General features: G+C 48.4%; 2 non-coding genes across 2 annotated transcripts; both read left to right on the top strand.

Annotated features, from left to right (window-relative positions):
• Positions 1 to 657: 657 nt before the first annotated feature.
• Positions 658 to 730, top strand: TRNAR-UCG (transfer RNA arginine (anticodon UCG)). The gene has a single exon. It is a non-coding gene; the product is annotated as a tRNA-Arg (tRNA).
• Positions 731 to 1,525: 795 nt separating this feature from the next.
• TRNAR-CCU (transfer RNA arginine (anticodon CCU)) lies at positions 1,526 to 1,598 on the top strand. Its single transcript has one exon. It is a non-coding gene; the product is annotated as a tRNA-Arg (tRNA).
• Positions 1,599 to 5,000: the final 3,402 nt, after the last annotated feature.

Genomic DNA, 5,000 nt, shown 5'->3' with positions numbered 1-5,000 from the left:
AACGAAAATCCTCCCTCTTTCTTTTCCAGAAAATTAGGTAGATTTATTACATGCTTCCTCTCAGAAGTTTATGAGGGATTAGGTACTTTGGAACTGTCCCATTTTACTTGTGTACACTTCACAGTCATGTTAGTGTTCTGAAACTGCAAAGTAGATTTTTAAATGCCTATTTTTGTGAGATGCATTTTCGACCGGCCAGCACATATTCCTTTGGAAAAAATGATTTGAATTGGATTGGTGTGAATCTTGTTTCTAGAGGTGGTGACAGGCTTTCAGCTACTTGAATAGCTCAAGCCAGGATTCATAAAAAGTATACAACCTATGTGAGTGTGAAAAATTAGCATATGCATGAAGGAGCAATTTGTCCTACTTTCAAAACAGTTTCACTCCAAGTCTGGAAACTTCCAGAGCTATGTAGAGAATACAAATGAGCTTTAAACTCATGAGGAAAGAGGTTTGTATGATGTTTGTATGCAAAAAGGAAAACAAAAGCATATCGTACTCATAAAATACTCAATATATAGATTCCAAAAAAAGGGCTTCCAGCGAAAAGAGCTGAAAGAACACTATGGGATGTAAACCTGAATACCTTTCAATAATATGTTCTCCATCCATGCATACTACCTACATGATAAAAATCATCTCAGGTGGACGGATGACCGCGTGGCCTAATGGATAAGGCGTCTGACTTCGGATCAGAAGATTGAGGGTTCGAGTCCCTTCGTGGTCGTTTTTGGCCAATGGTCACACAATCTGCTTTACATTCAGAGTGGAAAAAGTCTTTTCCAATACTCTTGTAGTCCTCACTTTCTCAGTACTAATCATTAATAAAGTGGAGTACATACTGTAAACTCATTCAGGTTGCATCTTCAGTCTAACTACTTGTGCATTGTAGTGGCATTAAAAAGTGCTTCTATGCCGACGCACTGAATATGTAATCGGTTTGCAGAATTTTGACGTGACAGAATGGGTTTTTAGCTTAAGTGTGTGTAGAAGAACTGCAAGGTGTGTGCCTATGTGTGCATAGAGTGCTACATGTGTAAAATCTGTATGATTTGGGCAGTTAAAGTGCTGATTTTGCCTCCGAGTAAGAAAAGTACTACACAAACTGTATAAAGGATCGGCACATTGGCTGCCTTTGCTGATGCCCCCGTTGCCTAATTTGTAGTGCAATGGTTAAGTTGCAGAGTGTGGTTGAACTTGGTTAGGAGACTTAGTGCCTCTTTCCGTGTCCTACTGATGATAAGGATGGCTTGATACCATTTTCTAAGCCCAGTATATTGAGAAAAGAAGTAAGTGAAGAAGAAGTGTGGAGTCGAAAGTGGTTCTCCAATTTCTCTCCACTTGCTAAAATTGCAAAGTCTCCATTATAGCATAGAAGAGAGCGTTAAAGTCGGGGATGGAAGAGGATGAAAATGGGAAGTTTACTTATAGAGAGAAGTGAGAAATGCCCTGTGTGCACACACCGGTGTCTGACCATAGAATACATTTAAATAATGTCTCTAGAAAAGAGCTATGCATGTGTGCCTCAGTGGCCTAATTGATAAGGCACTGGCCTCCTAAGCCAGGGATTGTGGGTTCGAGTCCCATCTGAGGTGAAAACAAAAATCCTTCCTCTCACTTTTCCAGAAAATTAGGTAGATTTATTACATTCTTCCTCTCAGAAGTTTATGAGGGATTAGTTACTTTGAAACGGTCCCATTTTACTTGTGTACACTTCACAGTCATGTTAGTGTTCTGAAAGTATATTTTTAAATGCCTATTTTTGTGAGATGCATTTTCGACCGGCCAGAACATATTCCTTTGGAAAAAATGATTTGAATTGGATTGGTGTGAATCTTGTTTCTAGAGGTGGTGACAGGCTTTCAGCTACTTGAATAGGTCAAGCCAGGATTCATAAAACGTATACAACCTATGTGAGTGTGAAAAATTAGCATATGCAGGAAGGAGCAATTTGTCCTACTTTCAAAACAGTTTCACTCCACGTCTGGAAACTTCCAGAGCTATGTAGAGAATACAAATGAGCTTTAAACTCATGAGGAAAGAGGTTTGTATGTGTTAGAAATGGGATTTCTGGTTGGCTAGGGCTTGCGCCAAAGCCAGGCAGAAACCACCACTCTAGTCAGGGCAAGGAAGTTACACGCCAAAGATAACCCCTGCTCACCCCCTTGGTAGCTTGGCACGAGCAGACAGGCTTATCCCTGAGGCGATGTGTAAAGCGTTTGCGCGCGCACCCAGCAACAACACCCAAGGCCCACCACAAAGGAAACTCCACACAAGGTATTATATAAAAATAACCTTTGTATTATACACAACACATTAGATAAAAACACACACTTTACAATGTGCCAACAGGCACGGGCAGAATTTACAAGGGATTATATATACAGGGGACAGGGCCACATGGACCACTGTCAGGAATTAGCACTTTGTAGAAATAGCACTTAGAACGTAGGAATCATATTTTAGGACATAGCACATACAATCACTGTAGCACTAAAAATAGAACATATAGCACACAACCAGTAACTACTGGTAACCAGAAAGTACCACCTACGCAACCCTAACCACCTTTAGGAATATCACGCAGGGAACTAGGACCTTACTAGTACCACCTGTACTAGGGAGAAAACAACCACCTAAGTATCACTCTACCTGTAGGGGTCTAAGCACATAAACACAGGATGCATACAATACATTTAGGGGTGTAAGGAAATAAACACATGATGCATAAAAACATTTCAGGTGCAGGAAAGGAACAATAGCGCCAAAACTCACATTAGCCACACTGTGGCAGTCCCTAGGCCAACTGGCCTTAAAGGGGCAAGGACGCCCTGTGTCCAGCAGAGTCAGGGTGCGCCTGCGCAGGCTGCGCAAACCAATGCGTGAAGGCCACAACCTAAACGTTGCAGCTGCCCACTAAGTGCTGGGCAGCTGTGGAAACGAGCCTGGGTACCACGGCGCCTTTACAACAAATATGTCACACGTTGGAGCGCAAGCTCTAGACACACTATGCGGGGCTGGAGCCACCTAGGCTCTGGGCATAACAATGCCACCCGTGGGAGCGTGCAAGCTCCCCAAGAATAATGCCCCAGTCACGTTGGAGCGTTGATGCTCTAAAGCAACCAATGCCCGGCGTGGGAGTCCTTCTGGACTCTACAAAACAATGTGCCCAGCTGGAGCCTCGCTGGGCTCTGAACAAACAAGGGGGCCACCGTTGGAGCGGCCCGCTGCCTTTCGGGGCCGCTCTTATCCGCCAAACAAATGCTCCAGTATGTTAGAGTCCCTTTGGACTCTAAGACGATGCCTCTTCCCACACGGGCTGCCGCTGCCCACTGTCAGGCGGGGCAGCGGGAAGGAGGGACGAGCACGGCGCTCGCCGGGCCCGTACTTCGCTAGGGGGGGGGGCGGGCACCGAGAAGCGTGCCCCCGACACACCCCCAACCAGCCAGTGGCTGAGCCCCACTCACCGGTAGCGCCACGTTGGAGTCCCCCTCTGGGACTCAGGAACACCCCCGACACCACTCACCGGATTTCGCGGCTTCTTCCGGGGGGTTCCTTCAGCGTGGGGCTCTCCTCACTCAGGGGAGCTCCGCTGGACTCGGCTGGCTTCTTCCGCTTCGTGGCAGGAGCGCGGGGTAGGCTCCCGTCCGCTTCCTGTACTTGGCCACGCCCACGTCCCTTCCGAGGCTGCCTGACTTCCGGCTGAAGCCCAGCTGCGGCGGTGATTTTCTCGGCGTTCTCCGAAGTGCGGGGTGGGCTCCCGCCTTCGTATTAAAGGATAACTAGGAGGCAATAAGCGGGGTGGCCACCCGCTATAGAAATACTCAATTAAGCGGGGTGGGCACCCGCTATTTCGAGAAGACAATAAATCGAGGTGGGCACTCGGTACCAGAAACAAAGCGCTCCTGGCGCTAAGGGCAAAGGTGAAAGCGCTCTCTGCGCTAAAGGCGAGTCCAGCGCTTCCAGGCGCTGGAGGCTTCAGCAAAGCACCAAGTACAGTGTTCCTCGACGCTGGGGTCCCAAATAAAGCGCTCCTAGCGCTATAAGTTACAGAAAAGCACTTCCAGGTGCTTTAGGGGAGAATACAGAAGTCCAGCAAAGTTCTTCCCTGCATGCAGCAGGGCAGGGGTGGGGGGCAAGGCTGGACCCAGAGCCAGCTCACTGGGCCTCCAGGCAGGGAGGTAATCCAGGTGGCGGTCCTCTGGTCCAGCAGCAGCAGCAGCCCCCCTCAGGTAAGATCCTGGCAGAGAACAGTTTCTGTGGGGACACAGCCCCATTTTTATACAGGCAAACCCTTTGTTCTGGGTTCAGGGTGAGGGGGAAAACCAGTCGCAGCTGGTTGGGGAGCACCCTTGATGTGCTCAGCCCCTCACTCTATTCACTGGAAGGGCTAGGGTCGTCAGTCGCACCACAGGGGGCGGGGCCAGCATTGTGTTTGGAAAACCCTGTCCTATTCAGGACCCAGGTGGACTCCTCCCACCCATCTAGCTGCTGATCTCCCCATTCACCACTGGGTGACTCATCCTGACACTGGGGAATCCCTAGCCCGTCACATGACACGACCAGCCAATCACGCGACAGACACACTGCACACCGAAGTGCCCACTTCTAGAAGTGGCACTTCCACACTAGGTACATGCACGCCGCACACATCATCGCGCAGCATTCACTCCCACGAGTCCGCACATACCAAACTCGGGCCTGCACACCCCATGCATCAGGAACTACTAGGGACACATACATTCCCCATGCATTCCTATGGGAGGGCAGGCCTATCTCACCACATGCACTCAGAGCACGCACGCACTTTACCCTGGGACACAGGGAAAGTGCGCAGAAACCAAACAATCACCACACCAAGTCACCAGTAAAAATCAAAAAAAGTTCAGGGGTGAACCTGCCAGAAGGGCCAAGTCCAACAGTATGCAAAAAGGAAAACAAAAGCATATCGTACTCATAAAATACTCAATATATAGATTCCAAAAAAGTGCTTCCAG

The sequence above is a fragment of the Triturus cristatus genome, chromosome 4_1 (assembly GCF_964204655.1).
Source record: "Triturus cristatus chromosome 4_1, aTriCri1.1, whole genome shotgun sequence".
NCBI classification, from domain to species: Eukaryota; Metazoa; Chordata; class Amphibia; order Caudata; family Salamandridae; genus Triturus; species Triturus cristatus.
The sequence above is the reverse complement of the archived record's forward strand: the minus strand, read 5'-3'. Positions and strand labels throughout refer to the sequence as shown.